The following is a 27145-nucleotide window of genomic DNA, read 5'->3' on the forward strand; positions in this document are numbered from 1 at the left end:
AAAAAAAAATAAAATATTTAAAACGTAGCAGCAGCATCAGCAGCAGCAGCAGAAAACACACACACCCCCCCCCCAACTGCAGGTGCAAGGAGGGAGAGATAACTCTCCCCCCTTTCTCCCCTGAAGCATCCTCTGCCCATTCCCCTGGGAGATGTCTCCCCTATCGCAGAAGGGGGAGTGAGTGACATCCTTTAAAAAAAAAAAAAAAAAAAAAAAAAAGAAATGTGGTTGGGATTATTTTCTGATATAGGTCAAAGGTTGTATCCAAATAAATGAATGCATAAAAGAAGATCTGAAAATTATCTTGTGAATTGGAAGACTTGGCAAAAGTCAGGTTATAGAATTTAGGCTACCAAAGAGAATTGCGCTTCATCAGGAAATTGTGATTCAATATGGACAAGAACATTCAAACTAATAATTTCTGACATTGAGATACGCTATAAAAAGGATTTGATATTTCCCTTTCTAGAGAATATTTGAAGTAGCTGAGACTATCATATGCTTCTGGTTTCTTAAACAATAAAATCCTGTCTTCTAAGCCTGAAACGCAAGGCCATTTATAATCCAGTGCCAGACTACCGTTCAAGCTACATCTCTTCCCGGCAACTTCCAAATCCTTTACTCCAGCCACACAAGAAGTACTTCCTTTTTATCTACTGATTCATTTGTTGATTCATATACTCATTCATTCGTCCAACATACATACACATACAGCATCTCATTTATTTATCTAAACAACCTTGTGAGATGGGTAGAGTCTGATCATTTTTCCTAGAGCAGGGATGTGAATGCTCTGCTAAGGCATCTGAACTTAATTCTTGGTGGACATGAAAATTCCACAAAGTACATGGAGATTAGCGGGAGTTCAGTCATGGAGTTAACTTGGTCTGATTTTTATTTTGGAAAGATAACTCTGGAGGCATTAGAGTAGGTGGGGTGTGGTGTGGGAATTGATAGTGGACACAGAGGATATTGCAATGATCCAAACAAGGTATAATAAGAGTATAAACCAACCTTATGGTGATAAGAATGGGGAAACATGGAATCACTCTGAGATACATTTAGGAGGTAAAGTGATAGAAGCCCAGGTGACTGACTAAAAAAATATGTGAGGGGGGCGCCTGGGTGGCTCAGTGGGTTAAAGCCTCTGCCTTCGGCTCAGGTCATGATCTCAGGGTCCTGGGATTGAGCCCTGCATTGGGCTCTCTGCTCTGCAGGGAGCCTGCTTCCTCCTCTCTCTCCATCTGCCTCTCTGCCTAGTTGTGATTTCTCTCAGTCAAATAAATAAAATATTTTTTAAAAAATGTGAGGAAGAGGGAGGTTGCTAGAGGAGACCTGGGTTTCTGCCTCAAGTGACTGGATTATGGTGGTATCATTAACTGAAATGGAAAGTGTAGGAGAAGCAGGTTTGTGGGAAAAAATAAATCCTTTTATGTCTTCCAGCTTAGGTACTATGTGACATCCAAGTTGAGAGGCTATTAGCTTCGTTAACATGTGAATCTGGTCTCTCCTGAGTGGAAACATCAAAAAAGAATTAATATAAAGTTTCTATTTTGTTCTATTTCTATTTTGCCCTTTTACTTTCACCTGACTGATCAGACTCTAAGTGCTAATATCTCTTTAACACCGACTTAGAAGTGTTTGCGAGATAATGAAATACAGACAACTGTTGGGTGAGTAAATTGGTACAGTCTTCCTGGAGGGCAGTTTAGCAGAATGAGTCTCACTTAAAAGTGCCTCCCCTCTGTGGTAGATTAAAAAAAAAAAAAAAAAAAAAAAAAAAAAAGCCACAGTGGTTTGCAGCTCCTCCCATCAAAAAGTTGAGACTACTTTTCTACCCCTGGAATCTGAGCTTGGCTACAGAACTTGTTTGGTCAATGGGACATTAGAAAACATGACTAAAAAGGACTGCAGAGTATTTGCCCATTGGGGTTTGCCCTCCTTTATTGCTGGGAAACCTTACACCATCCTGTGAACAAGCCCAGGCTAGCTTCCTACAGGGAGAAAGACAGTATAGAAAGAAGCCACAGTCACCCTGTCATCTCAGCCACCTCAGCTGCACCATCTGAGGCCTTGAACACCTTAGATCATGGATTCTCAAACTTGCCAGTATTGACATCTGGGAAGAAACAATTCTTTATTGTGGAAGGCTATCTTGTGCAGTGCAAGATTTCTAGCAGGAGCTCTAGCCTCCACCCATTAGATGCCAATAGCTCTCTTCTCTCCCACATTGTGTTAGCCGAAAATGTCTCCAGACATTGCCAAATGTGCCCTGGGACTGGGAGACAAAATCACCACCATTTGAGAACCACTAGTCTAGCCCATATTCATCGTCATATTCAAGGTATAGTGTTTATAATAATAGCAAGCACCATTAATTATATGCTTATTATGTCATATATACAATGATAAATATTTTATGTGGGTTATGTCATTTAATCCTTACTGTAAGCCTGTGAAGCAGATGTTATTAATATCTCTATGTTATAGATTAGGCAACTTGTTTTTTAAAATAAGTCTCTTATTAGAAGCATCACTTTTTAACATACATGTGCATAGATATGTACATATATATGATTATTTGTTTTTTGTTTTTAAAGATTTTATTTATTTATTTGACAGAGAGAGATCACAAGTAGGCAGAGAGGCAGGCAGAGAGAGAGAGAGAGGGAAGCAGGCTCCCTGCTGAGCAGAGAGCTGGATGTGGGACTCCATCCCAGGAACCTGAGATCATGACCTGAGCCGAAGGCAGCGGCTTAACCCACTGAGCCACCCAGGTGCCCTGATTATTTGTTTTTTTAATACAAAAAAGGATTTTATGATATTATCATTTAAGACAAAGTACTCTGTGGTCATGAGAGTGCCAACTTTGGCCCTTTCAACATTGAGGACGAAGTTGATCATCTGTGAACTAGGAAGAGTGTCTTCACCATACACTAAATCTGTTGGGGTCTTGATCTTGGATTCCTAGCCTCCCAAACTAGGAAAGACAGATCCAAAGAGACTGAAAACCAAACTAAGGGAGGACTTCCCTCAGATATTGGCTACAAATTACAAATGAGATGAAGGATTCAGAAGGCAACTTTTGCTTGGATCACCATAAGTAATGGATTTTTAATAAAGTCAGGAATACAAATGAAGAGTAAAAGAGAAAAGAAGAATAAGAAAGTCTTGTCATTATAATGTGGTCAGGAAATGAAAAATATAGGCAGCCATATAATTTCAATTTTAAAGCTACAAACAGAATAATTATTTCTATTCATTAATTACATGACACAATAGTATTTAGCATGATATAAAAACCCAATCTACTTACTTAACATTTATTTACTCTTTGGTTTTGGTAATGTATTATTTAACTAACACATTGTTCTCTGCTTATTATATAAGACAATATTTACCCCCAACATGTTATTTTCGTGGAGATACAAATGTCAGTCCAATTAGGCAGACTGATTCTACTGAGAAACATCTAAACAGACAGGAGGGAGGGAGGAAGGGCAGGATGGAAGGAAGAAGGTAGGAGGGGAAAACAGATTAAGTTTTGATTTGTTTTTAGAAGAAAACAAATAGAAAAAAAACTTCACCAAGAAGAGTAGAGAAGACCTAAGAAAGTAGAAATGTAAAAAGCAGAAAGGAATATGACACTAAAGATTTCTCTTTCCTTACCCACCATATTTATTTTCATGATTTGCATTCTACACTATAACCTATGGTTGTGATTTGTACATTTCACTTTTTTTGTCAGTATTGATTGACTTATGTGGCCCTGTAGATCTTATCTCCCTTATAAAGAGACACTTCTGCAATTTTGGACACACACACTTCAAAAGAAGTATCTTAAGCTATGATCCCCAAAGATAGCTCTGAATAGTAACAGGACTTAGAGTGTCAGATATGGGGTTATGATCACTTATAGATATGCCATATTATTTTAAATGTATATAAATTTCTTATTTACTTCTGGCATTTGATATTTGTTTCTGCTATACCATTTAGCCATTTTACTGACAATTTGTAATTTTACAAAGGTAAATTACATCTAGTAAAACACAACATTTGGGATGAGTTTAATTCATTGTGCATTTTCTTAAGTTATGACTATAAAGTTTTAGAAACAATTTTTGTTATAATTTTGATGAAAGAGTTTGGTCTTCTTAAATTTTATGCCTGTATAGATACCTAGTAAATAATTCGCTTGGGAATTCAAAACTGATTAATGTATTTAGAAGATACAATTTCCAAATCTATGTTATTACTGAGTTTTTTTTTATTAAAATGTAATAGCTACTTTCACTCAATAAAAATAAAATGACATTTTCATTTAAAAGAAAAAATGAGTGTAACTTTGGAGCCAATCCACAGGGTTGAAATTCTATTCTATCACTAAGTATTTGTGTGGACTTGGAAGTCATTTAGCCTCTCTGCTTTATTTTCTCAATTGTAAATTGCTACTATAATATTTAAATGAAGTAATATAGTAATATATGCAACTTAGAATAGTACCAGGCATATGGTAAGCCATACACACACACACACACACACACACACACACACATTACCATTATTAATTTTCTTTTTCCATTTCCCAAAGAATAACAGACATCCTTCCAGGTAAGTAAACATAAAGCCACATTTTTCAAAATGGCACAATATTATAATTTATTTAGTATTCCATAATTTATTCAGTGCCCTACTGATAAACTATTCAGGTATTTTTCCATATTGTATGACTAAATGCTGCATTAGTAGAGATATATATCTATATCAGTATCTATCTATATATATATCCTTAAAAACTCATGCCCTCATTTCCTCAGGATATCTTCCCCCAACATCAGAGAACTGAGTGAAAAGGTATGTGCATTTTCAGTTTTGAAAATATTTGCCAATTAAGTGCTAAAACTGTTGTAATAATTCACACAACCATCAGCAGTGTATAAAGTGTCTGTTTTCACATAACATACATATAAACATACCTGCCACCACTAAATAAAAACAATATTTACAAATATTTTTAATAATCTAATAGTAGCAAAATAGTATTTGGAGTCTTTATTTGCTTTTCTCTGAATATTAATAAATTTGATGTAATTAATGGCCATTTGTATTTTATCTTTTATGGGTTTCTTATTTGTACATTTGCTCATTTTACTATTGCCTATTTCTTATCATTTTGTGGTGCCCTTTGACAGTATGTTCATTAACCTATTACATGCCATATGTACCCCTAGAATTTTCCTACCTTTCAAGTTCTCCTCATCCGTGTATCAGTGAATAGCCACTCTTTAGCCAATGGCTCTGAAACAGAATTTTTCCTGGCCTCTGAGGATTTGTGGCTATTGAAGCATGAGCATTCAATGCAGATGCATTAGGAGATGTGCATGTTTCCTATTATAAAATCAATGCTTCTAAGAATCTCCCTGAAGTGAGACAGCATCACATCAATCTTCATACTTTACCTTAAGAAAAATAAACCTCTTCATGAAAAGGAATGTCTGGTTCATTTACTAACTCGCTGGGAGCCCCATTTCTCTGGGATGATCTTGCATCCCAAACCACTGGGTTCTTCTCTCCCACTTTACAGGAATATATGAGACTTGGTACCACGTTTACACTAAGGGCTCTAGGATCTCTGTGGTTTTTAATCAGCTCATGGAAGGCCTGGTGCATCTTACCTCAAACACTCAGTAGATCAAGGATCATGCTGTCTCATGTCTCTGTCTTTTGTCTTCCCAATGAAATAGCAAGCTTAGTTGTGATTTTTTGCATTGCTTTTCAGGAGTCCTGATGTTTTCTTGGGCACAGAACAAGGCTATTTGGAATTTCTCCCTGTAAGTAATGATCTATTTATGGACCTGTTTCTCTGACACAGTTCTCCTGACATAGTTCTTAAGACACAGAGAAAAAAGGAATGAAGAAGGGCCAAACAGCTCCTGAGCATGGCGAATGGGATAAAGGAGCAGATGATTCGCTCAGTCAGTCAACTGACAAATATTTTTTTTTAAAGATTTTATTTATTTATTTATTTATTTCTTTGACAGACAGAGATCATAAGTAGGCAGAGAGGCAGGCAGAGAGAGAGAGAGGAGGAAGCAGGCTCCCCGCTGAGCAGAGAGCCCGATGTGGGGCTCGATCCCAGGACCCTGGGATCATGACCCGAGCCGAAGGCAGAGGCTTTAACACACTGGGCCACCCAGATGCCCCAGTCAACTGACAAATATTAATTGAGCCTCTTCTATGGATATGGATATGGTACAAGTTGGGGAAAATCACAAGATTGACTTAACTAAACTAAAACACCTCCACCAACAATAAAGATTCACTTCCTAAAATTCTTAGTAAGATCTTAGACAAAATCAGCAGCCTCAGAAAAAGAAACACAGGACAGTAATCAAACAGGCCAAGAAGTAAAAGAAATGGAAGGGCTGCTCAAAAATGGGCTACTACTCAAAATAAACTACAGTCACAGGTGTATTTGGAGGAAGAAATAACCTATACCATGACCATGATAAACATATAGTTTTAATGCACAATGAGCATCAGATGGTGAGGAAATCACATGGTTCAGACCTGAGGATGGATTCATACCAGTTACAGTCTACACTGGGGGTTAAAAATGAAAGGGACGAGAAACTGAAGTGACGCCACTGTAGGAGTGCCGTGGAGACCTCTTGGGCTGATCAAGGAAAGGCATGGTGTGTTCCTGACACAAACAACGGAAATGACACCACGGTGAGGAAGATCAGGGATAAAAGACAAATATTCACCTACTGGCTAAAACAGAACTTGATTGACCCGGTGCTCAGGCACACGCTTAACATTGTTTTGTGATTTCATTTCTCAGAGTGGATGAGGTCATTAGGTAGACTAGGCTGTAACTTATTCTCATCGATAGTAATGTAGAATGAGGGAAACATCCTTAAAACAGGAATGTGCGAGTTCATGATAGCCAAGGAGTATTTTAAGAACTCGGGGGAATAAAGGAACAGAACTCCCTAATCTAAAATTCTAGAAAGGGTTAAAAGTGCTTGGTGTCATGTGGGAGGAGTCTCCAGGGTAAAAGTATAACTGGGAAAAAGTATCAACAACTCCACTGGGGAAGGAAAGTTAAGTTATCTAGAAAGACCAGAGTGACTACACAAGGTTGGATTTCAGTAAGCTTCACTGTAAAGACTATATACTAATAGGGACATACAAAGAAGATAAATACGTTAAAATACGTGCAAGATTTGAAAGAAGGGCAACACAAAGAATAAATGAAAGGAATTAATGGTTGAGGAAAAGTTAAAAGATGAAAAGGGGGCACTGACATTGGTAAAGAATAAGAGAGGCCATGAATCAGGGTAGATGTTGGAAAAGAAAACCGTGGAACGTGGTAATTCTCCTGCTGCCCTGGGTGGAAGTCTGGACTTTAGAGTTGTCTGAGGAAGGGAATGGGAGTCATTCATTAGGGATCAGCAATGAAGGCTGTCTAAAATGGTCAAGAGCATAGATCAAAAGACATGCCAGGGAAAGGGAGCTCAGAGAAAAGGGCAGGAAACCAGGAAAAGGTCACAAAAGAAACTATCTTTGGTAAAGTCCCCATGGAACAACTGATAAAGTGAAGTTTGTGTTTAGCAGCCCCTCGGTGTAGGGCACTTATAAACACAAACACGCTTAAGAATATATTCAAAATACACTCTATTACCATATGGGATTTCTTCTTTGAAATGTATGTTATTTGGCGTTGTACTTTATGATTTATGGATATAAAAAATGTTTTCTTTCAATCCTAGTGTATTAAAAAAAATCTGTTATGGGGCGCCTGGGTGGCTCAGTCAGTTAAGCATCTGACTCTTGGTTTTGGCTCAGATAATGATCTCAAGGTTGTGAGATGGAGCCCCACCTCAGGCTCCACTCTGGGTGTGGAGCCTGCTTAAGATTCTTTCTCTCCTTCTGCTCCTCACCACACCCTACTCGTGCTCTCTCTCTCTCCCCCTCTTTTTGCCCCTTTCTCCATCTTTCTCTAAAACAAATAAATAAAATCTTTCTTAAAAAAACAAAACAAAAAAAAGAATGTATGCACTGGGTGTGCTTGGGTGGCTCAGTGTGTTAAGCCTCTGCCTTCAGCTCAGGTCATGATCTCAGGATCCTAGGATAGTATCCTAGGATCGATCCTAGGATAGAATAGCCCGCCTTGGGCTCTCTTCTCAGCAGGGAGCCTGTCTCCCCCGCTCTCTCTGCCTGCCTCTGCCTACTTGTGATCTCTATCTGTCAAATAAATAAATAAGATCTTAAGGGGCGCCTGGGTGGCTCAGTGGGTTCAGCCGCTGCCTTCGGCTCAGGTCATGATCTCAGGGTCCTGGGATCGAGTCCCGCATCGGGGGTCTCTGCTCAGCAGGGAACCTGCTTCCCTCTCTCTCTCTCTCTGCCTGCCTCTCTATCTACTTGTGATCTCTCTCTGTCAAATAAATAAATAAAATATTTAAAAAAAAAAAAAAAAAAAAAAAAAAAAGAATGTATACACTGGATTTTGTAGGAGAAAAGCAGTGTTGGTTAGTTAATATGATTCTAAATTTTATTTTTAGCATGTCTGTATCTGAAGGTATTGCTGATATTTTGTCCAACAGTAAGGAAAGGAGAAGGCATTGGGAAGCTCTAACCCAGAACATTTTTGGCTCACACTCTCCCTATCCATTGCCCAACTAAGTTGCTCCACTGGGCATCTAGCATCAAGTTGGCATCAGAATCCCATTCATTCATGACTCTTTGGGCTCACTTACTTATCCACTACTCTTCATTTATTCACCTATTCAACAAACATTTACCACATACTCAGATTTCTAATAATCCAAGGATTGTGTCCAGTTTCAACTTTAGCTTGTCATTAAAACTTCAGTCTACCTGCCTGTTCATGCAGTTGACTCTTCCTGATGATTTTCATCAAAAGAGTTTTGTTTTCTCCAGTTCTACAGAGGTTAGGGACATGGGGTCCTTGTTACTGCAGTTGATGCTTTCAGTCCCCACAGCCCTATCTGGTAAGGCTTCTGCTTTTAGTTTAGGTCCATCTGAAATAGCTGACTCCTTCTGGAGTCACCCTCCCTCTCTCTGTCCTCGCCATTTTCCTCTTCTGTAAGCAACACCCCCCCTACAGTTTTTTTTTTTAAGATTTTATTTATTTATTTGACAGAAAGAGAGACACAGTAAGAAAGAGAGAGAGAAAGGGAGAGTACAAGCAGGGGGAGTGGGAGAGGGAGAAGCAGACTCTCCACTGACCAGGGAGCCTGATGCGGGGCTCCATCCCAGGATCCTGGGATCATGACTTGAGACGAAGGCAGACGCTTAACAACTGAGCTACCCAGGCACCCCCTACTTACAGGTTTTGAAACAAGGATGAGAATCTTCTCAACCCCTTTGACACACATCATATTAAAATGGGAACACAGTAAGCAAAAAATTTAATAGCTTTAGGTAAGATGTTTTGGGCAAAACAAAAGAAGTTTTGGGTAAAGTGGTCTCCTGTATAAATGCCAAACATAAACTCTGGTTACCACAGAACACTTCCAAGTAATAGCAAAGAGAAACACATCTGATCCTAGGGTGATTTATATCCTCAGCCAACACATATATTTCCCTCTGATTCATACTACATGATTTGGCTTTCAAATGCCAAATGAACAGTGAAAGTTTGAGCCTTGCATTTCTGGAAGAGTTACCTCTTCTCCATTCGCTATAAAATGATGGTGCTGAATTAGTAATATTATATTAATAAATGAACACTTCTGTAGAATTGTCCAGTTTACCCTCTCATTCATCATTTCAAAACAATTCTTTATGAGTTACCCTTGTCTTCATTTTATAAATGGAAAACAATTCTTTATGAGTTACCCTTGTCTTCATTTTATAAATGGAGCAATGAAATCTAGAGAGGGTGAGAAAAGGCTCAACCTCAGTTGTATCAAGGCTCAAACTCAGATCCTTTGATGGAAATCTCATACTTTCCCCTACATAGCGCCATTTCCAAGTGATCTTTATGTTCTCTTTCAGGGACTGGGATGGGTATGGGCCGCAAAGTTGTCTGGGGGGAGGGGATGGGAGTCATACATTAAGGATTAGCAACAAGAGTTGTCTAAAATGGGCAGGAGTGGACACCTGGATGGCTCAGTTGGTTAAGCAGCCAACTTTTGGTTTTGGCTCAAGTTGTGATTTTGGGTTCTGGGACTAGTCCCTGCTGGCTGGGCTCCATGCTCAGTGTGGAGACTGCTGGGGGTTCTTTCCCTCTTCCTCTCCCTCTGCCCTTCGCCCAAACACATGCTCATGTGTGTGCCTGTGCTCGCTCTCTCTTTAATACACACGCACACACACACACACAATCATAAGATAAAATAAAATAAAATGGGTAAGAGCATAGACAAAGACAAATGCAGGGAATAGGTAGCTCTGTAGAAAAGGGTTTGAAGGGTGCCTGGGTGGCTCAGTTGGTTAAACATCTGCCTTCAGCTCAAGTCATGATCCTGGAGCCCCAGGATTGAGTCCTGCATCAGGCTCCCTGCCCAGTGGGGAGCCTGCTTCTCCCTCTGACCCTCCCCACTCTTGTGTTCTCTCTCAAAAAAATAAATTCTTTTTTAAAAAGTTCATTAACTCTTTAAAAAAAGAAAAGGAAAGGAAAGGAAAGGGGTTGAAGACTGGGAAAATATCAGAAGAGAAATTAAACTGCTTCTCCATCTGACCCTCCTCCCTCTTGTGCTCTCTCTCAAAAAAATAAAATATTTAAAAATAAAAAAGTTCCTTAAGGGGTGCCTGGATGGCTCAGTGGGTTAAAGCCTCTGCCTTCGGCCCAGGTCATGATCCCAGGGTCCTGGGATCCAGCTCCGCATCAGGCTCTCTGCTCGGCGGGGAGCCTGCTTCCTCCTCTCTCTCTGCCTGCCTCTATGCCTACTTGTGATCTCTGTCTGTCAAATGAATAAATAAAATCTTTAAAAAAAAAGTTCCTTAACTTTTTAAGAAAAGCAAAGAAAGGGGGTTGAAGACTGGCGAAAAAACCAGAGGAGAAATTATACTGGGTGAAGCTCATACAGAAAAATTGTTAAGGTGAACACTGTGTTTTATCTCCTATAATAATGGAACAATTATTCTTTTTCATTCACATTTTAACAATATTTAAATCATCTTCATTTGTAAAGTATCATCCAGGGAATTATAATTCAATAAAATTTCCTTTTGATGCAAAATATAATCTCTTAAGTTACAGTCATTTCCTAAACTCAAATCAAGAAATGAATCAAAATTACTTTTGGGGCGCCTGGGTGGCTCAATGGGTTGAAGCCTCTGCCTTCGGCTCGGGTCGTGGTCCGAGTCCTGGGATCGAGTCACGCATGGGGTTCTCTGCTCGGCAGGGAGCCTGCTTTCCGCCCTCTCCCTCTCTGCCTGCCTCTATGCCTACTTGTGATCTCTGTCAAATAAATAAATAAAATCTTTAAAAAAAAATTACTTTTGAAGAAAAGGAAATGTCCTCAAGCTTCTTCCTGTGGTTCTGCATTTTCAGAAACAGGTTTACTTGGAAGCTGAATCTACCTTCAAGGCAACTTAGCATTATTTTTAGGATACAGGTCGGGAGGAGGGGCGGGAATCTAGCACCTGCGAGGGGAAAATGAGAGAAACTGTAGGTGGGTAGATATTTCTCTTTGTTACTAAAAAGCCAGAAAAAATCTTGACAGTAAGTATCCTTGGGATGGTCCCCACAGGCTTTCTGGAGAAACAAGAGAAAAAAGAAACCCTAGTTCCATGAATTGTCCCCTAACAACAAAAGATCTTGAATTTGAGGAAAAGTTAGAAGAACAAAGGTTTATAGCAAAAGTGAGATCTGGAGGAAGAGAGGAGGAAGAGCCCCTCTTAGGGATCACCCTCTGGTGAAAGATTATAGAACACTGTATCTGCCAGATGCCTTATTGGAAAAGTATTCATGATCTGATAAATTCTGATTTATTCTCTAGTGATTGCATCCTTCCTGTAACACTAGGCAATCAATTCACCAGTTCTGAATGTTTAGATTTCTTTCAGTTCTTTTCCTATAAATTTTATTCTCTTCATGTATAAAGATATAGCTTAGTTTTTCTTCACTTGCCAGACTGGCTTTTCCTGATGACTCTTAGGAAGGCTGACATCTTTTAAGAACAACCATACCATATTCTCTTTTTAACAGAGCTAACCTCCCAAATTTTTACATTTCCCTTCAATTAGTTTTGGTAAGTTTCTTCTATGTAGCTGATGTTTAAGGGAGTAGAAACTTTTGCTCAAAGCAAAAGAACCATAAAAAAAAAAAAATCTAATGACTGGGGGCACCTGGGTGGCTCAATCGGCTCAGGTCATGATCTCAGGGTCTTGGGATCGAGTCCTGTGTTGGGCTCCGCATTCAGCGGGAGTCCACTTGAGGCATCTTGCTCTCCTTTTCCTCTGCCCTTCCCCCCACCCCCCAAGGCCTGAGGGCCTCGCACATCACATGCTCACTCTATGTCTCAAATAAATAAATAAATCTTTAGAAAAAAAATCTAATGACTGTTCTCCAAGGAAATTCAGAGAGATCAAGACTCAGGTTCAAGTGTTCAGACAAGGCTGCCACACCTTGTACAGCTCCTCCAGGAGGAACTCTGGGACAACTGTGAGGCAGTCTAGCCTTTCACAGAGCTGCCTCCAGTTGCTGTGTCCCTGATCACCCAAAAGCAACAAACCACACGGGACACCTGTCAACAATGCACCCCAAGCCAAACCTAGAAACCAGGTATAACCTCATATTTAAAGATCCCATGATAGCTAGATTTCCTATACAAATATACATTTCTTCAATCGTGGGTGACATACAAAGATGAGAGGGTACGCATGCTAAGTGTTCTTAGTTTTCCAAAGGTATTTTCCTTATGAGTTATTAATATGTGCCCTATTTGCTCATTTCATTGGAGCACTATATAAAGGAGTCTTTTTATAAAATGAAATTTTATTTCTTTGGGCACCATTTAGTTTTACTTTCTTTGTACAAGTTGCACCCCTAAATCTGGCCATCTGACCCCATGAGGCTACAGAGAGGATAATTTGGCTCAATCAGGAAGAATATTTTAATGTTTCAAGTTGTACACAGTAAAATGGATTCTTATGCAAAAATAAGATTGCTGGCATGTGCACCACCCACCAGCACCCCATGTGAGAGCCGCTTGACTGAGACCTTCTGCCTCATTTAGAGCAATCCTCTGTGACCATGTCCTACATTGGGCCGCATTCCCAGATTTGCCCAGCAGAACTCTGGAGCTCTCTCACATTTTTAGATATTGTCTCATCTTCTGTCTTTTAGATTAAGTGATTTCTACTGGTTTCCTACAATTATTTTTTACATTTTAATTCATATATTTAATAAATTTCAATTAAAGTTACAGAATGTAACAGGAACTCTTCTAGGTCTTAGGGATGTAAAAAAGGGACAAGACATATAGAGTCTGTCATCTTGTTTACATTTTAGTAGGAGGAGAGAGGTCACAAATAGATAAACAACTAAGCATATATATGGAAAGTAAAGTGATAGTCAATATTAATGAAGAAATGTAACGCAGAGTAAAGAGTTAAAGATGGGGCATCTGGGTGGCTCAGTCAGTTAAGTGTCTGACTCTTGATTTTGGCTCAGGTCATGAGATAGAGCCCGCATCAGGTTCTGTGCTGGGCGTGGAGCCCGCTTAAGAATCTTTCTCTGTCTCCCTCTTTCTCTGCCCCTCCCCCCTCCCCCTGTTCCCACTCTCTCTGGAAAAGAAAGGAAGGGAGGGAGGAAGAAAAGAAAAAAAAAGAGAAGAGTAAAGATGAATGGGCTGGGTGTTTTATAGACAGAGTGACCAGAGAAGAGCTCTCTGTCTGATGAAGACATGATGTATACAGTGGTAAGAGCATGAGAGATGTAGCTTTTTGCAAAGCAGGACTTCTAGACTGTGCTGACAGCAAGTGGGGAAGTCCTAAGGTAAAAGAATGTTTGCATTTTTGATGCACATCAAGGTTACATTCTCTGCTCCAGCTCTCTGGATCCTGGCCAATGACAGCTCAGATCTGATCAGCCTTAAGGTTGGGTACATCCATTATGACCACCCACAAGAAGGAATGTTGGAAAGGAGAAGCTGGATAGCTTCTCGTTACCTGGTGTAAAAGGGAGATCTGAGCATTGAGTGAGTGACTGGGATACTATGTATGTATATATATATATATATGTCTATCTGGATAACCTACCAGTAAACTAAGGACAATTGGAGCTAAGATATGTATTTCACCAGGAGTGTTTCATAAGGTTGTCTTCATATTTGAGAAAGGCATACATTTTCATCAATTCCCAAGCAAGTTCATCCAAGTAGAAAGAAGCAGAGGATGAGGGCTGAGATTTACTCTTAAAGCAGAGCTTTGATGTATTGAACAAATCCCCTCTATTTTCCCACCCCAGCTACGCTTCTGAATTCCATGGCTCATGCATTAGGACTCCCGATGGTGATATTCTGACAAAGACCTGAAAAAAATTTGGGGGTTACTAACGTTAACGATGCATATTTTCAGCTTCCTGCTTTAAGTCTTAATTTTCAAAACAAACAAACAAACAAACAAAAGGTGGTCAAAGCGTTATGGAAGAAAATGTGATAACCGGGCATTTTAAAGCTTGACATTTAAGTTGTTCTGAGGGCTGCTCATCATATATGTCTAATAAATAGTGAATAATAGTAGCTACAATGTCCTTAGTCCTTATTATGTTCTAAACTCTCTATTAATGGCAAGTAATTTATTTATTCCTTACAAAACCTCTTCCAGGGAAGGAAGGTACTTTTATTATCTCCGTCTCACAGATGAGAGAACTGAGTCTTCAAACAGCAAAGGGCCCAGCCTGACATTGCAATGCCAGTGAAAGGCAGAGCTGGGGCTAGAACCCAGCTCCATCTGTCTCCACAGCCCAAGCCATTAGCCCACCACAGGATCTTGCCTCCATAGCAGTGAAAGATAATTAGAGCATTTAGGAATCAGAGCATTACTTATGCTCTCACCATGAAGAAAAAAATCATCAGTTAATATAAAAAAGAGTTCCTGCCTTGATTGAAGTTGGCAGGTAAAATTCAATTATTTTGGAACTCATTTCTTAAGGCTCAAGATGGCTAGAAGTGAAACTAAAAAAATGAATCGCTGCTAGTATGTTTACAGAAGAACACCCTCCCTGGGGAAGGAAGATATCCTCACATCTCAACATTAGGGTCAGAATATTACTTAACTTCAGAGTCTTACTAAAGTGGGACAGTATCAGGTCAGGGAGGAGAAGGTAGAGCTTGGGGAGTGGTTAGAGAGGCAGGGAAGGGAGTAAGGATGGGGAGATAGTCTCAGTAGCAGCTTGTGGTGGGAATATTTACATAAAGTATGAGTCTCAATTTGCTAGGGATTCATTGCTCGAACCAGTGTTTGTGAAGTGAGTTCCCTTGTTTCCTCTTCCAGATGTGAGGGCCGTTTGGAGGTGCCCTCCAAGGCTGTAGCGTTGTCTTCTGAGGCTGGAAGCAGCGTTGCCTTTCGAGGCTGGAAACCAGACTGTCATCCCAAATTTCCAACCACTGGGGGACCCTGGAGAAGTCAGTTAACCTCAATGGACCCTTTTCTCATCCAAAAGAAATAAGACAATTGACTAGACTCTCCCTTCCAGCAATTGTGTGAGTCAAGGAGAATTTACGGCTGTTGCCATTCATTAAGTTCGAATTAAGTCACCTAATTATTTTATCTCTTGTTAGATAGAAGGTAAGCTCCTGGAAAGCACATGGTGTAGTAGGTGGTCCCTAGAAGAAGCTCAGAAAATATGTACTCATTGACCATATCTACAAAATATACATGGGGACAAATGGCCAAAGAACCCTAGCGTATGTCAGCGGAGCCCAATTTTAGGATGGAAAGCAGCACTTAACCCTTCTCATACAACAGTAATATTTACCAGATGCTTATTACCCTAAAAATTGCTTTCCTTTGAAATTGTAACTAAAAGTAAATGGTAAGATAGTATGTAAAGTATAATCTCACCATTAAAAAGAAAAAAAGAACAACATATGTAAATGTTAACGAACCAAAAAGGTCGGAGGCTCATACACTAAGCAATTGACAGTGGTTTTCTGCGGAAGAGTCTGGAGCAGAAACAGGACTGATTTTTACTTTCTACGCCCTGTACTTCATTACCTGCATTTTCTATCACACTGTGGTACCTATACCATTGTTGAGGGGTTTGATGGCTAAAATACTCTAATTGTTCCAAACTAGTCTGGTCAGGAATTGCTTGTCTCACATGTTACCTGTCAGCTTATGTAAAAAAAATGAAACCCAAAAGATTTTCTCAAACCTAAAGATATTGCCTTGCTTTTTACACTGCAGGGGAAAGGGGAAACCACACAGAGATAATGTTTTTTCCAGTTAATACAAGTGTGAATGAAATGATCTTACTTTTTTTTTTTTTTTCTTTCAGTTTCTGTGACCCCCAGGAGAGAAGGCTGTGGGCTGGTTATTAGAGCATTTGAGTGTGTGGGTTTGCCTGGAAGCAACAGCTAGCAAAGGCTGAAGATGGGACTAATGAAAACGCCTGCTCAGCTGCTCGAGCTCTGGGCTCAACAGCATTGCTTTCCACCAGATTTTATTTCTTGTTAATTAGATCTGATTTCACTTGATTATGTATTTCATTGAATTTAAAAGGTTGGGAGTGGGGGGTCACTTCTCCCTGCTCTTCATCAGAAACATCCATAAAAAGAGCACCCGGAAACCCTTGACCATCAGCCGTGCAAATCCATTACCCCTCATTGTGATGGATTTGCTCCAGTAATTATGATCACCTTTTCTTCGGTCTGTGTCTGTGAGCATTTCTAGAACACTTGATGCCATAATACCCAAAGAAAAAGCCCTTTCTGACATAATGGAGGCAAGATAAAATATGTGCTTTCATGTCATGGAAAAATTTATGACATTCACACAAAGAGGGGTATTTATTTCCTATGTGTATGCATCTCTGCTTTCTGCTGTTATTGATGAATGGGAAAAGATAAATGAAGCAAAGAAGGCGGGAATAATGGCAGGGAGGGGAGCTGACTGCTGACTTCCCATCTAGTGGACTCAGACAAGCTGCTGACACCCTGTACCTAGGGCTCTGAGGGCAACAGAAGGTGATGGGGTGATCTGTCACCCCTATCCTTTGAGAGTCAGAAGGATGAAGGGGGATGAGCACAGGCCTTGAACTCAGACCGAGGTCTGAATCCAGCTCTAGCCTCAAAGCTTGGGAGAGCTAACTGACCTTTGTTTAGCTGTCGAATGAGATATTAATGTCTGTTCCCTCATGCTGGAGAAATTAAGGAAATAATATGTAAGCCTCTTCTACACTCCATTGTAACGCTGTGGATGGTATGTAGTAGATACCCCCTTCAAAATTCCCTCCCTTTCACTCTTCTTTTCATCTCTATTAACAGTCCTTTTCCTTCCTTTCCTAATTTTTTGGTAGAAATGGCCAAGGTTTGTTTGTTTATTTTAACCTTCTGGCCACAAATCTTCAAAATAGGCCAGCAGTAACACAAGCCCAAACCAGCCAAGTTGGTGGGTAGAATAATTTTCTCTTTTTTCCATCTTAGGTCTTCAAAAAACTCAAATATACAGACATAAAAATTTACAAATGAAGATTATCTTTACATTGTCCTTAGCCCTGAGATAAATAGATTATAGGTAGACAGAGCTTTTATTCAACTTCGTTTTTTTCCTTTTGGCCTTGCTTTATACTGTGAATGTAATGTTAGCTAATTAGCAGATCAGCCAGGTCATGAAACATTTATTAACAGATCCCACCACTGTTGAATGGTGTTTCCTTTGATATTTCTAATTTGGGTCCTTGTCATACGTAGTGTAACTGCACTCTTACACTAGTGTTGGGAGGCTATGAAATATTCTTCCTCCTACTTTGTGGAAGGGCACAGCTGGAACCAGAGTGAGGCTGGTGGGGCACTTGCATTGGAGGCAAATTGAGAATGGAGTCAAAAAAATTCAGCAATCAAGATAAACAATATTTTAATGTAATTTAAAAAATCAAAATTATTGCCAAAAATCCATGATGAACAAAATGTCAACATTTTTTTTTAAGATTTTATTTATTCATTTGACAGACAGAGATCACAAGTAGGCAGAGAGGCAGACAGAGAGAGCAGGGGGTGGGGTGCGGGGGGAAGCAGGCTCCCTGCTGAACAGAGAGCCCGATGTGGGGCTCGATCCCAGGACCCTGGGATCATGACCTGAGCTGAAGGCAGAGGCTTTAACCCACTGAGCCACCCAGGTGCCCCTAAAATGTCAACATTTTAAACAAAGAGGGGAATTAACCATGTTCCTGCATAACCCTTCCTCCTTCAGCTCACCCTGATCCAGGCCTTGGGTAGACCCTACATCTGAAATCAGTAACTGGCATCTGGTCCCAGTCCTCACATTACTTGGTTATGTGGCCTCAGATGAGTCACTGAACCTCTCTGGTTCTCAGTCTCCCCATCTTGCTTCACATAGAAGTCTTATTAGAAATCTTCCAGCAACCCTGTGCACTTGCAAAGTCTATGGTTTTCTACAATGTGAAGATGCATTATTAGAACACCAGTGATGACTCAAAAGGACAAGATTCATTCACTGTGCCAACCATTCAACACAGGATGCTTACTGAGCAGTTACTATGTGACAATTGTTCTGTGAGGTGTTGAAAACACAAAGTTAAGGACTACAGAAACACACAGAAAGAAAAGCCAACCCTAGTTAAAAGGCCATGACAATCTTCCCTAGGAAGACACTTTGGCCTAAAGGACTAAAGGAGTCAGGGAAGGCAAGGATGGAGTTCCAGAAATGGAGAACAGCATGGCCAAAGACCCGTAAGTAACAAAATTCTCAGCTGGGAACCTCAGTAAGTGTAGTATGGGCGGTACTTAGTATAAGTCGGGTAGATGAAACAAACAAGCAAAACCAGTCTTTGATGACAGAACAGTAACAAAAGTATTTGGAGAGTATAAGGCAAAGAACACTGGGTCATGGTCAGACCTGGGTTCCACTCACTACTCTGTTGCCAATTAGCTAGATGGTAGGGCTTCCATTTCCACTGGGATGTAATTTTAGAACACACCACACACTTTTCCAAAAAGATGGAAGGCTTTTAATTCCCAAGAAGTATTGCAAATCTCACATCTGAGATATTGAGAGCTTGTGTCCTTCAGTACCAAAGATGTGCTATAATTAATACATGTAGTCACTTCCCTGCAAACAGTTTGCTAAACGGCTAAGTAGCTGCTGTGTGACACCTATAAGCCTGGAGAATGCCAGGACCAGCCTCAGGCAAACAAACTTTCATCTTCCCAAAAAGGCACGAGAAGGAGGCAACAAGGCAAACGTGTTGAGCAGACACACCCAGCACTTAGCCATGCCACCTAGGCGTATGATGGTGGTGCTGCTTTGCTTCTGCCGTATTTGTGTCTGCTGATTTAATTCCTAGAGTTGGGAAGAGAGGATTAAAGCCAGCTTTTTATAACCAACGAAATTAATTTTTTTTTTTTTTTTTTTTTTTTATTTGACAGAGAGAGATCACAAGTAGACAGAGAGGCAGGCAGAGAGAGAGGGAAGCAGGCTCGCTGCTGAGCAGAGAGCCCGATGCGGGACTCGATCCCAGGACCCTGAGATCATGACCTGAGCCGAAGGCAGCGGCTTAACCCACTGAGCCACCCAGGCGCCCCCGAAATTAATTTTTTTAAGTGAACACCAAAGCACACAATCATGGGGTTCCTGAGCATAACGTCAGAACTTTCTGTCTGGGACCTCACTGTTGTCACACAGAATACCTACTGTATAGTGAGCACTTACTCTGTGCCGAGCTTTACAAATATTAACCAGTTGTCACAGGTCTAGCTGATGGGATAAGATGGTTATCACCATATTACAGCCAAGAGTAATTTGAAGCAGAGAGAAGTAAACCGTGTGCCCAAAGTTGCACAGCTGAGCGGTGGAGCCAAAATTCAAATACAGCCTGTCTCACTCCAGAGTCTGTGCTCTTGGCCACCATGCTGTCTGAACAAGGTTCATCCTGTATGCCCAAATGACACCCTTAGAGTACGGCACTCAGAGGCTCCTTGAGTTCCCAGGACACTGAAGGATCTGGATTCTCTGGGCTGTAGCACGCACCTTAGTTATTTAGTTATGGGAAAGAGGAGCACACTCCACATCTTTTCTCAAATCCACCCTCTTACGCTCTTGCAAAGAGGTGTCCTTCTGCCTCTGTCTCTTCTCTTTTGCTCTCACTTCCCACACCTTTTGTTTCCCTTAGACACAAGCTCTCTCCACCAGCTCCCCCTTGATAAAAACTGTTTGAGTTTCACTGTACCTTCTTCTCCCTATGGCCCCATAACTCTTCCCCCACCAGACTTCATAAATGACTGATGGGTTCGCCTTGCCTGGATTTTCTTACCTCCCATTCCCCACTCAACCCCTGGAAATATGGCTTCTGAGCACACTGCTGTACAAACACTGCTTTCCTAATGGTCACAGTGAACCCCTTTCCACTGTCTTTTTTCAGTTCCCTATTTCCAATCTTTTCAACTTCTCCGTATTTAAAATCAACCTGGTAATCTACACACTTGACAAGGAGAGACAGTTGACAGGATTATTAAAATTGAGATCTGATTCTGCCACTTACTGTCTTGCTAACTTGAGACAAGCTCTTGGAACTTTCTTTGATGCTTGTTGCTCTCCCGCATCCCTAAATTTTGCTAAATGCTGAGATTTAGTTTTTTGCTCTGTGAACTCCGGCCCTCTCCATCTCCCCTTAATAAAAACAATAGTTGCCATTTACTGTGAAACCACTCCACCCTGGGATCTGTACTATGCACTTTCCAGAAGGAGTCAGTGTCACCTCAGAGTCAGTGTCCACAACATGGTGTTGAGCCTTTCACTTTTCTGAGCTAACCTCCCTCCTCACGGCTCTGCTGCCACCCATCCAAAGGTCAAACCCAAAATGCTATCTTTGACACTTGTTCTCTATCATCTTCTATAGTCAACCTGAAAAGAAATTCTCATGCTTCTTATCTCCTGTGGGATTTTAAGACTGGAATTCAAGATGGGAACTACTTGGAAGTTTTAAGATTGGAACTGCTTGGGTTTGGTTCAGTAAGGGACCCAATTCCCAGGACTGCATGGTTGGAATATGGGTTGTCTGGCCCACATTCCGGGATGCCAAGATGCCATGAGCTCTTCAACTGAGACGCTGTGGCTTACAAACTCCCTACCTCCAGATTCTTGAAAGTTTGAACAAAGCACATGAAATCAGGATATTCTGACAAGGGGGAAAGAAAGAGGAATTCACATTTATTGCCAGCCTGCTATGAATCAGGAACTGTGCTAAGTGCTGTGGCTTCCACAATGGGCTGATGATAATTTTTAAATATAAAAAGTGTGATGTCTGGGGCGCCTGGGTGGCTCAGTGGGTTAAAGCCTCTGCCTTCGGCTCAGGTCATGATCCCAGGGTCCTGGGATCATGCCCCATGTCCGGCTCTCTGCTCCGCAGGGAGCCTGCTTCCTCCTCTCTCTCTGCCTGCCTCTCTGCCTAGTTGTGATTTCTCTCTTTCAAATAAATAAAATATTTAAAAAAAAAGTGTGATGTCACAATGCTGCTTCTTATTGGCTCTTCATAGGAAAGGTCTTCACAGAGGTAGTTCCCCCTGGATCATTTCGTCACTGACCTCGCAAGGGTGATCACCCTGGAGAAATGAAGTCATGACTTAGCTCCTACTTATTCTAACGGAGAGATCATCACCTCGTGACTGGATTTCCCAATCACTGATTTAGTCTTTGATTCAACAAATATCTATTGAATTCCTGCTCTGTACCAAGACCATGATGAAGGCTGGAGATTCAGCTTCAAAATACAGGAAGTAGAACCACACAAGTGAATGCTAAGGAAGAGGAAGGTAGGATGGGAACACAGGCAGGAGGCCCTTCTTAGATGAGCAGGGTTTCCTTTTTCCCCTTGTTTCCCAGACATATCTCTTCCTCTCCACGCTACTGCCACGATCCTCATTATTTCGCACCTACATTTCCACAATAAGCTCCCTGCCTTCATTCTCCCCACCTCCAATCCATCCTCCACACTGTGGTCGCAGTCATCTTTCTTGAATGCAAATCTGATCATGTCTCAAACTTTCTTTCAAACTCTTTCCATGTCTTCTGGATAAAACTGAAGCTCTTTTGCTTGGGATATTTCCATTCACACTTGACCTCTGCCATGATAATTTGTTATTCCATGGAGCTAAGAACCTACTTTTCTCACTGTAGCCACACAAAACTGCTTCTAGTTCTTATGCAGGTTTTTTTTGTTGTTGTTGTTTTTTGTTTTTTTTTTGGGGGGGGGGTCTGGAAAGCCCTTCTCTTCTCCTTGTCCTTCAAGACTCGTTTCACCTCAACCTCCCTAAGAAAGCTTCTTGATCTTCTCACCCTCCTTTATGTGGATGCCCTCCCTTCGTGCTTTTATAGCATCCTGGGCATATCTCTCTGCAAACACAGACTCCACAATATTAGTTGTCAATTAATATTATCCAGCTGCTCTTCACCTCTGTATCTACACTCCGGCACCCTGTGTTCTAGCCACACGGGATGGCTTACAGTGACCCTACCTCATTGGGCACTTTCACACATTTCCTCTGCTTGGACTGTCCTTTCTATCCTTCCCTACCTGGTAAAAGACTATTCATTTTTCAAAAATATCTCAAAGCCCCAGGGGAAGAAAAACACACAAACAATGTCTGTACTACTGGCCTTTGATTTAACCTATAATTTTAACAGTTAAACAGACTGCACCTTAGTTAGGTAAATACCCATTTCCCCCACTTTGAAAGCCACTTCCTTGCGGGTTTTCTGTTGTTATTGTTCTCCCCCAGCCTCCAGCATATAATAAGTGCTGATGTGTGTTTTCTGAATGTTGAGAAAAGCCAGGAGGGACGAATACATGTTATGAACTCACTGTGCAGTACGGAGCTATCCTACTCTCTAATTATTTCATGTGTGTTAATCTTGTATCTACAACTATGTTACACATTTTTATATGACTTCCAACGCTAAATGTGGGATAAATACTCGTAAATAGACTCTGAATATAATGCAAATGTAGGAAGAGGAAATATATCATAAAGAGAGAAAACAGAGTTCTACTAAAAAGCAAAAAAAAAAAAATTTAATCTTTCCTTGTTAAGTTTTCCAAAACAAATGATGAGAATGTTCACCATGAAATAAAAAGGACAAATGCTGATAATTATATTTAAACCCCCTCTATACCAATATCAACTTGAAAATATATGTAGAAAGGTCTTCACTAGTTTTTTTTTTTAAAGAAAAAAACCTTTCAGATTTCCATCTTACTAAATGCTTTTAAAAAGAATAAAAGCTATGGGGCGCCTGGGTGGCTCAGCGGGTTAAGCCGCTGCCTTCGGCTCAGGTCATGATCTCAGGGTCCTGGGATCGAGTCCCGCATCGGGCTCTCTGCTCAGCAGTGAGCCTGCTTCCCTCTCTCTCTCTCTCTGCCTGCCTCTCTGTCTACTTGTGATCTCTCTCTGTCAAATAAATAAATAAAATCTTAAAAAAAAAAAAATAAATAAAAGCTGTATTATGAAGTGTACTATATTGTCCACCCAAAACTAATATTATGTTGTGTGTTAACTAACTGGAATTTGAATAAAAACTTAAAAAATCATATAAATGAAGCTGTTTTAGTAATATGCATTCCTTTCCCAGTCCCCCTCCCCCCCTTTTTTTTTTCTTTCTCAAAAACTTTTAAACTTTTTCACCTTTTGGCTATGTTGACTTGTGAGTGAAAGTCTCCTTTATCTGTGACCTTTCTCAATTACTTCATGTATATTATGCTCTCTCCCGCTTCGAAGAAGTTACAAAATGTTAAAAATTAAAATTAAAAAAGGTCCCAGAGCAGCAAAGAGAGGGCCTCTACCTATCATCTTAAAATGAAGGAAACACTCTGACAACCCATAGCCACAAGTTCTGGATCTGAGCTTCTAGTGTTTTCTTCCACCAGCATCAGTTTGGTTTCCAGGTTCCCCACACTCCCCTCTTCCAAGGTCCTGAGATATAGAAAAGCCAAAGATGTACCTGTCTGCACATCCCAGGGAACAAAACGTCAAGATGGAGAAACTTTGGCACATGGCACTCTCTAGAGTTAAAGAACTAATTTGTAACTGTGCTAAAGGTTAGCCCAGGAATAATCAAGTCTTTTCTACTCCAGATATGACATTCCAGAAATCTCCATATTAGAGTCCCATCCACGAATAAAAGCCACCACCCACAGAAGTAGAAGGGGTATATGAATTCAGTGAAACCTGCAGGGTACTTTGCCTCACACTGAACCTCCTCCTGCCTAATCAGCTTCTAGTCACTCCTATCCTAAATGGCCACCGTCTGCCCCTTTGTCCCAGTCCTGGACTCCTTAAACGTTGACCCAGTCTCTGCTGTTTCAAAGAGCCATTAGATTTGAGGCGATTCCCAGGTGCCTGGAGGCGCTCCGCACTCTGAGGCCCCGCCCCAATGGGGTTGGCATTTTAGGAAATCCTTTTCTGGGGACCTCTTCCCTGGGACCTAGGAGATATTCAGAACGGTGCCTGCCCACCACCTAGATACCAGCCTGCAGAGAATCCCTCCCGCGAAAGAGGTTAAAACGGAAAACAATATCCCCACAAAGAAATATAACCCAGAATCCTCCACATATTCCACCTGTGTGTGTCATAAAACCCCAGGGCAAAAATAAAGCCCCAGCTTCTCCCAGCTGCAGCCGCCGCCACAGCAGCCCCAACCCAGCTCCCAGTGCTGCCGCCTTGGTGTGCGGGAAGACTGCACCTTCCCCGGGGAGGAGAGATCCCGGCGCCCAACGTTTCCAGGAGGTGATTATGGGAAGCCTTTCAGTAACTCATCATTCATCCCCGCACTGACCCGAGCCTCACCCCGGCGCCTCAGGCACTAGCGCTGAATGAGAAAGCCAAAGGCTGCCCTTCCAATTCTCCAGGTGACACCCCCCAGGCACACACACACACACACACACACACACACACAACGACGCGCCTAGGGTGTGCGGTTGGGGCGGGATGACAGGTGCCCACGCCTGAGGGGAAATCAAAGGCGACGCTTACAGCCGGAGTGAGAATCCCCAACCCCTGCCCGGGCAGGAGGACTTGGCACCAGCTACCTGCAGGGCGCCCCCGCCCGCACGCCGGCTCCCGTCGCAGCCCCGAATGCAGCCTGGAGGGTGGAACCGGACGGAGGGAGCCTCCACGCCCCCTTTGTCTCCACGTTTCCCAAATGACAGGGGAGGAAAGTTTACGAGCAGGGAGGGTGTAGCTTTCTGCTGGGTCCATCTGACACCTCGCAGGAGGCTACCCTCCCTGGGATCGCCCTCTCCCCCTGCATCGCCCGGGCGCCGCCTTCATCTGCACCTGGAAACCCGCAAGCCGGGTTTGGGCCACCTGCTCCGCCGCGTCCGGCCGGGAGCCTGCTCCCCCAGCTGCCCGGGTGTCCCGGAGCCGCCCGCGGTTGCGGGAGCCCCACTTACCTCTCGTGGCGGAGCGTCCTCCCGCGCGCCCTACTGGGTCGTCGGGCTGCCGGGGGTGAGGTGCATTCACGCGGCGGCCGGAGACACGCTCCCCAGGCTCTGCTGCATTCCGCCTGCGTGGGAGAGCGAGCCGGCGAGCGCGCGGCGCGGGCGTGTACGAGAGTGTGTTTGTGCGAGTGTGTGTATATGTGAGTGCGGGTGTGTGTGTGTGTGTGTGTGCGCGCGCGCGTGGGGCGGGTGCGGGGGGAGGCGCGGGATCACGGATCCCTCTGGGCGCACATCCCGCGCTCTGCCTGCTCCTCCGCCTCCTCTTCGCGCTGCCGCTAGCACAGGGTCCAGGTTTCAGGATCTCCTGTTTGTTTAATGAAAGGAAGGAGCAAAAGGCTGGCGGGGAGGGGGGGAGCGGGGTGGGGGGAGGCGGGGAGGGCGCCAGGCTGCGCATGCTCAGAGAGGGACACCGAGCGCTCACTCCGGAGCGCAGGCTAAGGGAGGAGGGCGAGCTTCGGGTTGAGGCTGGCAAGACTGCGCCCACCCAGTAGCAAGGGGTTCCCGGAAGGCAGCAGGGAGACCCACCCGCAAAGGTGCGCCCTGCGCGGGGACTCCCTGCACCTGCGGTGCGGAGCGGGTGATGGGATCCCGACCCATCCTTGGAGACCGCTTCAGCTGCGAGTCTGGGTAACGCCGGGTTCTCCTCTGGGTGTATTTGTAGCGCTTGCGCGGGGGTTCCTGGCCGCGATCTCTTGTCTCTGTGCTGCGGGGGACCGTGGTGGTCTCCCCCGGTCCGGAAGGAATCACAGGCAGCAGGTCGTACCTAAACTGAAATGAGTTCCCTAGTCTGTGCTTCTTTCTTCCCCTCCCAACTTCCACTCTGTGAAGAGCTGAAAAAGGCAACTGTCTATTTGAGTCCCGAAACAGGTTTGATGGGGCGAGGGCGGGGAAGGTACACAGAACCCCTCTTCCAAAGAACAAAGCAGGAGTAGAAGGAAGAGGAGTCTCCTAGGGCTCCTAGGGCTCCATATTCAGCCTCTTTTGATGACAAGGTTAGATGGAGGAGACATTTGCCCTATTCAAGAAGGCCAAAAGAACAATAGATCCATTGTCCCCCTTGCCTACAGTGCCAAAGCAATTCTTCCTGAGTGGGGATTCTGGCTGCTTGGTAAAGTGGAAGAACTGTCAAGACGAAGAGAGTCCAGTGGGAGAACCTGAGCCCGCACTGGCGATGACACTGTAACCTGAGGCAGCGGGAGAGGCTAGCTGAGAGGCTTCACCAGTGGAGTGGAAACTCTTGGGTGAGATTGTTCTAAGAGCAAAACAGGCCAGTGGTTAGGACCCATTCAAGAGCCTCTATCTGCAACCTCCTTTCTGTTTCACCCTGTTTTCCCCTCCATTTCCTCTCCAACAGAAGAAAAGACACCCCAAGCCAGGAACTCCTTGTAAATATATTATGTCCTGTTTATTCATTTTTTTTGGTCCCTCCAGAGAAGGACTGCCTTTTGGTCATCCCAGCTTTGGAGAGATAGAAGACAGTCTACTCTGTGC

General features: G+C 42.5%; 1 protein-coding gene across 1 annotated transcript in view; it reads right to left on the bottom strand.

The window, feature by feature from the left end:
• Positions 1 to 25896, bottom strand: part of PLPPR1 (phospholipid phosphatase related 1) — a 267180-nt gene extending 241284 nt beyond the window's left edge. The window contains exon 1 of the mRNA XM_046023129.1: positions 25607 to 25896. The gene's annotated coding sequence lies outside the window, so the exon portion shown is untranslated. The remainder of the gene's footprint in view (positions 1 to 25606) is intronic.
• Positions 25897 to 27145: the final 1249 nt, after the last annotated feature.

Source organism: Meles meles, chromosome 11, assembly GCF_922984935.1.
Source record: "Meles meles chromosome 11, mMelMel3.1 paternal haplotype, whole genome shotgun sequence".
Lineage (NCBI taxonomy): Eukaryota > Metazoa > Chordata > Mammalia > Carnivora > Mustelidae > Meles > Meles meles.